Genomic DNA, 13,855 nt, shown 5'->3' with positions numbered 1-13,855 from the left:
TCCATCATCCTGGCTCTATGGGAGGCTGAGGTCTGATGGTCATGACTCAGAGTCAGGCTGGGCAGGAAAGTTCAGGAGATTCTTATCTCCCATAAATCACCTCCCTCTCCAAATCCACACACAAGCCAGATGTGCTGTGGCTCAAGTGGTAGAGCCTCAGCCTTGAACAAAAGAAGCTCAGGGATAACACCCACACCCTGAATCCAAGTCCTAAGACTAACACAATCATAAAATAAATGAACAGTGTACACCTTTTATCTGACTACTAAGAAAGATGGATACAGTTTTGTGCTGTACTTGTAGCCAAAGGTAAGGGACTTCCCTTGATGTTCCCCTAAACCTCTCCTCTCTTTTATCTGTCCAGGCTTAGGTTGCAGGACAGAATTTGGATCATCACCCTGGATGTGACCTTAGGTACCTTCCCCCATCCAACTTCCTTGGGGTCAAGATCCTGGATGCACTCCCTGCTGGGAGGATGAGGCACCACAGAGATGAGGGTAGGTATCCCGGACACTTATACACACATACACACACACACAAACACACATACAAACACACAAACACCCCTAAGCCAATATGATCTTCTACATAAATATATGTATATATTATAAATATATCATATATAGTTATATTTTAAATGTATACCATAAATATTGACTTATATTTAAATGTAATTCATCTCATCATTTATACATATATATATGCATATTTTTTTTTTTTGGTCAGTCTTGGGGCTTGAACTCTGGGCTTGAGTGCTGTCCCTGTGCTCTTCTGCTCAAGGCAAGAGCTCTACCACTTGAGACATAGTGCCATTTACAGTTTTCTGGTGGTTTATTGGAGATAAGAATCTTTGGAATTTCCTGCCTGGGCTGGCATTGAACTGTGACCCTCAGATGTCAGCCTCCTGAGTAGCTAGGATTATAGGCATGAGCTACAGGCTCCCGGCTATATTTATATCTGAGATTTGTTAGTGGAACAAAGGGTACAGAAACTATTATTCTTATCATGAAACGACTTCACACTGACAGGTATAATTAAAAAACGATAAATATTCACAGTGGCACAAAAATCCCTTAGGTGCCTAGCAAGACAGCACGTTTTTCCAGAGACTGCATGTGGTGTGAGCGGTTTGCAACCCAAGCAACTGTAGAAGATATTGGACCCTAAACAAAACTGATAATTGCATGAACCCAGTCCTCTATGACAGATTTAGGCAGGCCTATCTTAGCGATCTTGTTAGGGACATGATGAAAAATTTATAGTTTAGTTGTGATTACACATGTCACTTAGTCATTAACTATATTTAACATAGTTCCCTTTGCTCTAACTTATATTTTTATGGCTCAGGAAACTGTTTTATGTTTGTGAAAACTTGGCTGTTCACAACATAGACATGGGTTTTTAATCCTTTTGAAATTACTGTCTGCATAGTGTTCTATGAGATGAGCTTCTCTTTACCATATCATAGGAATAAACTTACTCTGATTCAAACTTGGACAACAGCTACCTTGTTCTCTCTCCTAGAAAACCATCTGTATAGACTTCTTTACATGTAAACAGACCTTCATTTACTTGCAAAAGTCTGTCAGTGAATCAAACCTAACTCCCAAGTGAGGTGAATTCCTGTCATGCTTTCTTTACATTAAAAATGGGAAGAACTGTTCAGCAAAGCACATACTTTTTAATGTGAATTGTGACTCATATTTTTCATAATGTGAATCAAGCAGAGGAATCGGTTTAAGATGTGAAAGAGCCTTACAAAGAGTATTGGACCTTGAGAATTGCCCTGGGTATGAATATTTGGAGAAATATTCCTTCTAAGACAAAGGACTCAGTTTTGTTTTTTTTTAAATATTGTGCTGGCAATGGGGTTTGAACTCCTGGCCTTGAGCTTTATCTGGGCTTTAATTCTCAATTTTTGCTCTATACCACCTGAGCTATAACTTCACGTCTTCGTTTTACCAGAAGTGCAGAAAAGAATCTCTTAGGTTTATCTACTTAAAATAGCTTGGAATTGCAATTGTCAAGTTTGAACCTACTGAGTATCTAGGTGTAAGCCACTGGTACTGTGCTAGAACTCACTTCTTAAGAATAAATAATCACAAAAAGAGGAGAAATAAATATTTGTTCAATTGTGTATGTGTTGTCTGATAAACCAAATCACTTGCTACTGGAAAAGAAAAAGAGAGAAGATAGAGATTAATATGGAGGAGAGAGACAAAGAAAGAAGGGATGGGTAAATGAGTGGAGGGGAGTGAAAGAGAGGATATGAGAGGAGAGGGTAGCTGGGTAGAATTGTCTACTGCTCACTAAGGTATTGTTGGACAATCAGTACCTTTACATTTATGTAGCCAAAGCTTTATATTTTTGGTAGTAAGCTGAGATATAAAATACCAGTTTACAGGTAGTAACCTGTTAGTGTGCTTCCTCCCGCACCAAGGAAGTCACAGTTAGGTTACTGTTACAGAGAAGGCAAGAGTAAGAAGTTTAAGTTATTCTGAGAAACAATAATTGACATGCCAGGAATGGTCCCTTGTATGGTGAAGTCAAGCATCACTCTTGTTCCCTGCTACAGTCTTCCTCTCAACAAGAATAGCAGAACCAGAAGAGGAAGGAGATATCTGAGTAATGATCATCTCTCTGTTTACCCTCATCCCTTGGCCTCTCAAACAATAAAGCCAAAGGAGACTTAACTTGAACTAGTGGGGAAAATGGGGGGAAAGTTCATTCTAGCTTATTGTGAAACTTTTTAAATAATTGGGGCAGCATTTCAAATACTGAAATAAAACTTTTTAAATTATTAATAAAAAGTTACTCGAAATTTATTGAAAATTTAGAAGACTACAGGACTCACTACATAGTGGAATCTGCATCATTAAAACTGACTCGTGCTCTTATCATCAGAAATTGAAGATTGTCCCTAAACATCGACTGCTGAAGTGATAAGTGATGGAAATTTATATTGGATAGCATAATGCTGAGAGCATGGAAATTATTTCCTTTCCATCTTCAGTGTGTAGAGAAGAATAAAGGTCTCTAGGATGGCCCTGAAGGTGCAATTCTAAATTTAGGACAGAAGGTGAATAGTAAAATAGACCTATGTCAGCCATTCAGAGATTAGAAATGTGGAGAAATATACTCATTTATGTGGTCAAACATGGAAGAGAGGATGTGGCAAGCCCATAGCCAAATGCCAAAGGTAGAGATATTTAACAAAATACCATGAAGTTGAAACAAGTCTTAAAAGGGGATCTAGGCTTACAGGAAGTAGGGCAGAAGGATGGAGAGGGAAATGGTGGACTAATACAGTCATAACACTCAATGTACATATGTGAGAATATAAGTAGGAAACTTGAAGGGATAGGTGGGGTTGGGGTAAGGGAAGGAAGAAAAATGGAAAGTTTGACAATGATCCAGATGCACTGAACATTGAAATGCACATACACTCTATTCAACACTGACATGATGAACTGAAACCGCTTTGCACAACTTGCTAAAGATAATTTTTTGAAGTTTTAATATTAAGAGACCAGAAGCATAAACCTTTATAGATAAATAAGAGGATAGTATTGACATATTGTTGAGGCTTTTGTTCCTTTCAATATACAAAATTAAGTAAGTATCAAGTCTGCTGCAAATTTCTTAAACTGTAGAGAACCAAATTCCAATATTCCTTCACTTTAAATAAAAATAAATCTTATAGACTGTGGGGGATAGCAAAGATGGCCCTGAGAGGAAGTTGAGTGGGCAGAGCTGGATTTGTTTAGGTTCAGTGTGTAAACATCTCATGGAAGCTTAGGTGCATGATAAGGTGTGGCCTTTCAGTGATTGGTTGGTTCCATTTCCTCTCCTCCCACGCAGTGTTTTGCTTTAAAAAGGGGATGCTCCTTGTTAATAAACGAGTTCCTGCTTGGTTTGACTCCCAGCTGAGTCTGATTGTCTCCTGGGCTACTGGGCTAAGGGAGGCTGGGGAACAGGGGAGCAGCTGCACTTCACTTCGCATTTACCTCTCCTCGGACCCCGTCTGTCCAAAGACGGACGAAGACCCAACAATAGACCTTTAGGTTTCCCAGTTGTTTCTAAATATCTTAATGTAATGCATTGGAACTAATTTCATTCCATATTTAAGTTTAAATTGTAAATCACTAAATTCTTTTAAAATCCTCTCGCTCGGGGACAGGTATGGATAGATAACTGATGTGGGCAGAATCAGAATTATTCAGAAGGCTGTAAATGGATGCTTACTTAGTTTACTGTCTGCTGGGTCATAGAATACAGAATGTCCTAATTGGAAAAAGTTAGCCTTCCCAGGTTTTCTGCATATAAACACTCCATCAACATTTTGTTATTAGAGGATTATTCAAGACTAGCTATATGTTGATTGATAATGACTAACCATGACAGGAAGGAGAGGGAAATCCATCTACACTTCAGTGAGGTTCTGATTTGTGCTTCACAAAGTGTTATGAAAGCTCTCCATGAAAATCTAGCAGCTGCATTTCTAAAAAGTCCTTGTGTGGTAACATTTTCTTTCTTTCTTTCTTTCTTTCTTTCTTTCTTTCTTTCTTTCTTTCTTTCTTTCTTTCTTTCTTTCTTTCTTTCTTTCTTTCTTTCTTTCTTTCTTTCTTCCTTCCTTCCTTCCTTCCTTCCTTCCTTCCTTCCTTCCTTCCTTCCTTCCTTCCTTCCTTCCTTTCTTTCTTTCTTTCTTTCTTTCTTTCTTTCTTTCTTTCTTTCTTTCTTTCTTTCTTTCTTTCTTTTTCTTTTTTTTTTTTGAGTCCGGTTGTGGGGCCTGAACTCTGGGCCTGGGCGCTGTCTCTCAGCTCTTCAGCTCATGGCTAGAGCTTTACCACTTGAGCCACAGCGGCACTTCCGGCTTTTTTTTTTTTTTTTTTGCTTATGTGGTGCTGAGGAATCGAACCCAGGGCCTCATGCATTGCAAGGCAAGCACTCTAGCACTGAGCCACCTTCCCAGGCCCTGTGGTTACCTTTTCTGATAATGTCTCAATTCAAGTATTTCTCCTTGGAGTTCCATACTATTCAATGATGCTGTATTAGCTTCTTGTTAAAATTTGCAGACCGGTCTTGGTGATGAAATGTGTGCTTTTCAAAATTGCTCTCCTAATTCCATCCACAAACTGCAAAAAACATTTATCTGAAAAAATTTGTATCTGTTGATATTGCATATATTTTTATGTTTCATTTCAAACCTAGAATGCAGTAAAAATTTTCATAGCAATTACTCTGCACTAGCTTGTGGGCAGATTCTAAAGTAAATAATATACTGTGTTTACGTAGAGAATTTGAGTATCCAAAGTTTTCATATACCTTTGGTCCTAAAACCAATACCTTACTGATATTGAGTGATAAATACAACTTCCTATAAGTACAGAAGTTTTCCTTGTATCTTTTTAATATATATTTTTTATTGTAAATATACTGTACAGAGGAGTTACAGTTACCTAAGTAAGGTAATGAGTATATTTCTTATTGAGCATTGTTACCCCCTCATTTGTTTTTCCTCTACCATACCATTCCTTCACTCCTCCCCAACTTCCCCATTCACCCCCCACCCCTTGATAGACTGTCTTGTACACCTCATTGTTAGAATGGGTCAACCTGTATCCTTTCCTTATATCTTAAATGAAGAAGTGCTAGCTTGATTTATGCTGATTCTACTTGTGTAGACACACCTAAAATCACTCATCAAGGCCAAGAGCACATAAATGAAACACCATCATTTTTTGTTACTTGGTATAATTGTGTTCTACACATTTATTGACAGGTTACAAATTATTCTCAAACTTTAAAACATTAAAAGTATTTTCTTTTTTTCTTATTTTCTTGGCCAGGAAATCAGCAAGACCTTAGTCAGCATTTCTCACATAAGACTTTTCACATGAGTTGGTTAAATGTATGTGTAGAATCCAGTCCTTGGAAAAAGCTCAAGTAAGGATGCCATTTAAAACCTTATAACTTTATTCTTTACCAGGGCATTCTCCTTCTACTTTGATTGTTGAGAGTTTCTACAAGAGCAAGCATTCTGTGGGGAGCAAGGAAACACCATATGAACTTTACTTACTGAGTTTTCTGAGTGATTTGCTATCCCTTGTACTGCATTTTGCAAGTGGAATCTCTCTAAATGTACAAGTTTTAAGAGATAAGAGAGTGGTAAAAAAAACGCTTAGAGACAAATACATCTTGAACATACTTTGTTCCAAGCATTCCATTTGAGGCATATTCAACACCTAGTGAAACTTGTGTTGGCTGTATCTATGTGTCTTTCTCCATGTGTGCATGTATACATGTGTACATGTACGTGTGTATTTGCGTGTACAGTAACATACATGTGTACATATATAAGGGCATATACACATATGTGTGCATATATAAATAAATATACATATACAAATATATGGCATATATATATATCAGTTGTTCAGTGATTTAATCTATAGTTCACAGCACATTGTCTTTCTCACAAAGTGTACATGATAAATTGCTCCTAGGATCTGTGTTCTATGATGGGCATCCTTTGTACACACTTCCCACATTCCTTTTTTTTTTCATCCCTGTGAGCAACTTCGGTCCACTTTCCATAGGCTAGCTTTGTTTTCATTATGTGTAGTTACTAACTGATAATAAAAGAAAAAGGTTGTTTGTAAAAGAAAAAGAACTTTTAGGTCACAGGTTAACAGTATCTTATCCATCCCAATGATTCCTATGAGATAAAATTTATAATAGTAAACGTGAAAAGGAATTCCTAGATCTGCTGTTTTGCCATTTATTATGGCAAAGAATAATATCAAGTCACTCTTATAACTCTTAAAGAATGCAAGGGTAACTGATGGTCGCTATCATGTTCCCACAAAACTAGTGGATCCTGAAGGATAGTAGTAGACAAGCTGAAATTCTAAGTAACAGACATGGTACTTAGACATGGGAGAGAGTGAAAGAGAGAGAGAAATATCACAATACTAGAAGTGCATAACAGACAAACAAGAGCTGTATGAGAATATTCATACTGCTATCTTTAGACTCTATGTGTACATTTGAAGGTATTTGTTATATGATAACAAATCAACATGAAATATAAAGTTATTTTGATAAAAATAAAAATAACTCAGAAGAAATTATAAATGCAAAAACAATCTTCACTGAAGCAAACTCTCAGAGATATTTATGACTTTGAAAAGGATAAAGTGGCTGAAGTTAGTATAAATTTAGAAGTACAATTCACAAAAATATAAAAATATATTTATATCTCTCACTCTATTACCCAAAGCAGAAAGCAAATGTTGTTTAGATGATTTTTTAAAACACAGTTTCTGGGAAGGTGGCTCAGTGGTAGAGTGCTTGTCTTGCATGCATCATCCCCAGGGTTTGATTCCTCAGCACCACATAAGCAAAAAAAGATGGAAGTGGTGCAGTGGTTCAAGTGGTAGCGCTAGCCTTGAGCTGAGGGACAACACCCAGGCCCAAGAGAACATGCCTCATGACCAACAAAATCAAAATAAAGAACAACCCACAGTCTGTCACTGTTTTGGCCTAAACTCTGTAATACCGCTGCTTCAGCCTAGGGATAAAATTTTAGGTGTGGACATTTATCAAACCTTCTGACTCAGACTCTATTTGATAATTTTTTAAATAAATATTTTGATCTTAATTTTCCTCTTTTTAAATGAACATGCACCTATAAAAATTGGTTTGACCATCCAAGTAACCTTCTCAAAGTGCCTCCTAATGATGATTTACAAAAAGTTGTACTAGGGCTGGGAAGGTGGCTCAGTGGTAGAGCGCTTGCCTTGCATGCATAAGGAACTGGGTTAGATTCCTCAGGAAAAAGAAAAAAGCCGGAATTATTGCTGTGGCTCAAATGGTAGAGCGCTAGCCTTGAGCTGAAGAGCTGAGGGACAGCGCCCAGGCCCCATGACCAGACCCCCCCAAAAAAGTTGTACTATATTTCTACAAGTAAAACAATGCTACAAATAAAGAAAACAATCATTAAATGTTAATAATTAGTAAAATAAAAAACAAAAATATTATCACTGTTTTCACTATTTGAAGTGTACTACATATTAGATTTTACTATTTTCTCATAATCCTGTACATTTAACACTGACTGAGGTTGTGATGTTCATCAAGAGTTTTATAGAATATGAATAGTCTTTAAAGCTATCCACTAAGATTACTATTTATGGCTCTTCTCATTATTTGTTTATGGCTTATATCATCATTTTTCCTCGTTAACTTATAAACTGAGGAAGCCCTAAAGTTTTAACAGCCTGTGTAGTTAACAAAGTGTTAACACTTCATTCTGCTTCTTTACACAAAAACTTTGCAACTTCTTATTGATAAAGTTTCTCTAAACTCTGAAATGTACATACTTAGTAGTATATGTCTGCTACCATAAATCTTAAATACTTTATGGAAAAGTTTTATACCTGCCAAACAGTCCTAATTTTGGCATATGTAAACAAATTCCCAAAATTAAATATATTTAAAACATTAAAACTTTTAACAAACCTTAACACTTGGTGCAGTGTTCATTATGACAGGTGCCTTGTATAGAATAATTGAATCCCCCTCCTACACATTTCTTGAGCAACAAATATCTGGAATTATTTTGTTTTTGACATGTCAATCTTGACTTTATTCTTAAATTTGTGCTTATGTAAGAAATATATGGTTCTAAAATTTCATGACAATTCTTTTGAACTTACTTTTTGTTGAATTGTCTAGTTTAATAAAATCCAACTGCACTTTTTTTTGGGGGGGGTCCATTCGTGGGGCCTGAACTCTGGGCGTGGGCGCTGTCCCTCAGCTCTTCAGCTCAAGGCTAGCGTTCTACCACTTGAGCCACAGTGCCACTTGCAGCTTTTTTCTTTTTGCTCATGTGGTGCTGAGGAATCGAACCCAGGGCCTCATGCATGTAAGGCAAGCGCTCTACCACTGAGCCACCTTCTCAGCCCCCACAATTGCACTTTTGATATAAAAAATATTCTGTGCTCAATTCAGCCACACATACACTAACATTGGAACAATACAGAGAAGAGTAGCATGGCACTTGCGCAAGGACGATATGCAAATTCGTGGTGTGTTCCATATTTTTACAACAACAGATGCTGGAGGGGATGTGGCCACAAGGGAACCATACAACATTCTTGGTGGGAGTGTAAACTTGTTCAACCACTTTGGAAGGCATTATGGAGGTTCCTCAAAAGATTCCACATAAAGCTCCCCTTTGACCCAGCAGTCCCACTTTTGGGGATTTACTAAATGATCACAAACAAGACCATACTAAAACTACCAGCACAACTATGTTTATTGCAGCATTATTTACCATAGCTAAGATATGGAACCAACCAGCTGTCCCCACTACATGAATGGATCAAGAAAATGTGATGTATATACACAAGGGAATTCTATGCCTCCATCAGAAAGAATGACATTGCCCCATTTGTTAGGAAATGGAAAGACTTGGAAAAAAATTTATTAAGTGAAGTAAGCCAAGTCCAAAGAAACAGGTCCCATGGTTTCCCTTATTTTCAATAACGAATATATGTCTGGGTTAAGCAGACAAGGTCAAAAGCTATGTGCATATGAACAGAAATGATAATGTTAAGGGAATTGAACCCCACGATAGGGAAAGTAGTTTTTTGTTTCTTGCTATTGTTTCTAACGTACTTATAATGTGCGATGTGAATTTTCGTTTCTTTGTATGTTCCTCCCCCACGCTATAACCCTTGTTTTCTCTGTGTTTGAAGTTGGTGCATCTGCCTCTTGTATGTACACTTCTCTAATTTGGGGAGGGGAAGGGAAAAAATGTGTGCGCGTGAACGCATGTGCATGCATGTGTGTTGGCATGCTCAGAGTTTGAAATCAGGGCTTGAAGGTCTTGCTAGGCCTTTCTTCTCTAGGTTGGTGAGGTACTATATGAGCTACATTTTCTTTCCTGGGTCTTTGCTAGTTCATTAAAAATTTTGAAAAATAATTTCATGAATTTTTTTTTTTTGGCCCTGATTGACTTCCAATGGTTATCCACAGATCCCAGGCTCCTGAGTAGCTATCCCGAGTAGATAGGATTGTAGGTGTGACTAGCCAATACAAGGCTTTCAGCATAATTTTAAAAGTAGAAGAAAATTTACTTCATGGGGGCCTGTTTAATTATCTCCTACTTTTAAAACATTTTGGATTGATTAAATGTGAATTTATTTCATTTTTGGATTCTTAAAAGATAGTAAGTTATGATATTTAAAAGTTTTGGTACTTTTTAAAAAAGGAAACTGGAACTGTGGGACAGAAGAAATTTGTTTCTCTTTGGACCTCAATTTAGAAGCTCAGCTCTGTGCATGATAATCCAATGTCACCAACACAGTCTGTGTTGAAGACAAAATGTGATAGAAAACAATCATGATGGGCAATATTTGCTATGCTATAATTTCTTGGACAATATGAATATTGAATTGAGAGTGTAAGAGAATGGAAAGAATTTACCTACCTTTTGTGTATTGCTGAAAGACTTTTGGAAACTTTGACTCATTTCCTTCCTCACTGTGTGTCTTTGGGCCATGCACTTAGTGCCTTTAATTACAATTTTTCCCAACACTAAAATAGTAATAACATTAGCATTATAGCAAATGTTATCTTAAGAATTAAGAGAAATAAAACTTGTAAAATACTTAACATAAACTTCTATGCATGAGCTTTGAGTTTAGCCAGAAGTTTTTTTTTAAATACTAAATAGAATGTCATAAGTATTACAGAAACCATTACATGTAGTGAGCAATGTTATCTATTAATCATGCTCTACTTCCAAGGAAGCCGGGTAGATAACTTCTCATGCTGTAAATCAAACTGGTTATCTTAAGTCTTGTTAGTGTAAAAATATAAGGGACATAATAATGAAGGAATGTTGTAGACTGAGATGAAGTCCAAAAGAAAATGTACAAAACTGATAAAACAAAAGTATCTGAGCAGTATATTGTGTTTTACATCATTTAAGTTACATCTCAAAGATAAGGCAGACCTAGAAGAATGAATTGTCTTTTTGATATTCTATCATAGGTCTTTTCTCATTCATGTAGAGGCATCATCAGATTTGAGGAACTAAGTTTTTGGTTTGCTTCCTTCCATTTAAGTTACATCATTTAAGTTACATCACAAAGATAAAGAAGACCTAGAAGAATGAATTGTCTTTTTGATATTCTATCATAGGTCTTTCCTCATTCTTGTAGAGGCATCATCAGATGAGAGGAACTGTATTTTTTTTTGTTTGTTCCTTCCATTTATTCTTCAGTTTGAAATCTGAACTACATGAGACAGAAAGGAACCAAGGGAAATTAGTCACACAAGCTTTGGAAAGAAAAATCAACGTAAAATAAAATACATAGCCTTGTATAAGGTATAACTAAATTGAGTTATATAGTCTCAAGCATTAACAGAAAATGATTTAAGCAATATCATGTTATTGAAAACTGAAAAATGTTAGGAGTTGCTTTATTTTTTCCTTTCTACTACCTTGAAATTATTGATTTTGTACAGAGAGATTAAAGATGAGATTAACAAGAAACTTGATTAAAAATTGTCAAAATTTCTGAATAGATATGTTTACCAAAAAGCTCTGAAAATCGCCAGTGGGTTTACAAAGTTGTGTTTAATACAACTTCTATGCTGGCTTAATGTTTTGTAAACAAAAGTCATTAGAGAAATGCAATTCAAAATTACTATGATACTACTTCATAACTATTATAACTCTTATCAAAAAAAATCAAAGGAACCAGGTGTGGTGGTAAAGACGTGTAATTCGAAGCTTTTAGGAGGTTGGAGTAAAAGGATTTGGGTCTGAGGTCATCTTGGGTATTGCACACATTAAAAACATGCCCTTTTAAAAAACTCAAAAGGTAATAAGGTTGGCTGGTGAGAGTGTGGAGAAAAGGAAATTTTCTACACTCTTGGTCAAAATACAGGTTAATACTCTCCTTGTAGAAAGTCGTTTCTAAAGAAATCCAAAGTTGAAATATCACCTGACCCACCAATCATGTGATTATTTCTCTCTGGGTAACTCATAAATATATCTGTAGTTCATTGTTATTCACCTTATTCACAACAACAGCCAAGATATAAATCGAAATTCAGTGTTCAACTACAGACTAATAAACAACTGTGGTGCATGCACAAATATATTTTTCTGTTTCATCCTTAAAATAGCAAGAGACTTCTCCCATTAGCCACAACTTATAATGACCTGAAAGATATATTGTAAATGAGGAAAAATGTTGTCTTCTGATTTTTGTAAACACACACACACACACACACACACACACCAACCTCAAACATTAAGAGTGAAATTTTTTGAAAAGTAAAGCAAAGTGGAATTGCTGGGGCATTTAGGTCACAATGTAGAAGATAGTAGATATACAGGATGAACCGGTATAGAGTTGTAATGTACAGCATGAGGATACAGGGGACAACACTGACCTTACATAGGAATGAAGCTAAATAAGTAGGAGTTGTTCTTCCTAGTAGGGGTTGCTCTTTTGGATGCTCTTCCTCCAGTAATGGATAAGATGAGCATAATTCTTTAAATATACCTGCCTGTTTGCAGAAATAATAACAAACAATATAGCAATAATGTTGTATGCTCAACATAGGACATGAGATTATCCTTGGTGTAAACTAATTATTACAAATAAGGGAAACCGTAGGACCTATGTTTCTTTAAGTCTGGCTTACTTCACTTAATATAATTTTTTCCAAGAACTTCCATTTCCTTACAAATGAGGTGGTATCGTTCTTTCTGATGAAAGCATAGTATTCCATGTGTGTGTGTGTGTGTGTGTGTGTGTGTGTGTGTGTGTGTGTCTCATTTTCTTGATCCATTCATCTACTGAGGGGCATCTGGATGGATTCCATATCTTAGCTATGGTAAATAATACTGTGATAAACATAATTTTGCTGGTAGCTTTAGTGTGGCCTTGCTTGTGGCCACCTGGTTAAATGCCCAGCAGTGGGATTACTGAGTAATAGGGGAGCATTATTGTGTACATCAAGGATAATCTTAGTAGATGAGCAGAATAGCCCTATAGTTATGTACATATGATCGTATAAGGTGATTCTAAGTGAAATGAACTCCAAGACATGTTCTTTGTTGTTTTTGTTCTTAATATATTGTGTGATTTCTTTCTATCCTTTTGTGTTTTCCCCAACTATGGTGTATCCCCTGTAGTCACAGTATTTGATTTTGATACCCTGGTTATTGTAAATATGTTAATCTGAACTAGGGAAGGGAAAGGGAAAAAATGTCTAGGCAAAGGACAAAGGGGGAACCTATGCAACAGTGATACACAGAAGAAAATATGTTGGAAATAATCTGGAGGGGCTGTTGGGAGGGAAGAGGGAGAAAAATGGGGGAAGGGATAACAAATTAGAAAAGAAATGAATTCATTACCTTACTTATGTAAGTATAACCCCTCTGTACATTACCTTGACAGTAAAATTTAAATAAAAAGTAAAGTAAAGAAGCTATGGGAAGGGGAAACAAAGGAGGAGACAACAATGCTTAATAAGAAATGTATTCATTATTTTGCCCATGTAATTGTAACCCCTCTGTATGGTATTTTCACAATAAAAATACAATAAAATACATGAGAGCAGCAATACAGGATATGGGACTGGGGAAAATACTATACAAATAGTAGAACAGCTGTGGAGAACAATAATTTTACTTTAACATAGGAAGTAATTAACTAGCATACAGATTTTCAGCCTCATGTCAGTCACTAAAAAGGGAAAACAAAATACAAACCAGTAGAGATAAAATAGAAAACTAAACAATAAGGATGAAGAGATGGCTTGG

General features: G+C 36.2%; 1 non-coding gene across 1 annotated transcript; it reads left to right on the top strand.

The window, feature by feature from the left end:
* The first annotated feature begins 9,002 nt into the window (after nucleotides 1-9,002).
* Nucleotides 9,003-9,109, top strand: LOC122099287. The gene has a single exon (XR_006145902.1). It is a non-coding gene; the product is annotated as a U6 spliceosomal RNA (small nuclear RNA).
* Nucleotides 9,110-13,855: the final 4,746 nt, after the last annotated feature.

Source organism: Dipodomys spectabilis, unplaced genomic scaffold (genome assembly GCF_019054845.1).
Source record: "Dipodomys spectabilis isolate Male_0828 unplaced genomic scaffold, ASM1905484v1 ptg000510l, whole genome shotgun sequence".
In the NCBI taxonomy this organism is placed as follows: Eukaryota; Metazoa; Chordata; class Mammalia; order Rodentia; family Heteromyidae; genus Dipodomys; species Dipodomys spectabilis.
The sequence above is the reverse complement of the archived record's forward strand: the minus strand, read 5'-3'. Positions and strand labels throughout refer to the sequence as shown.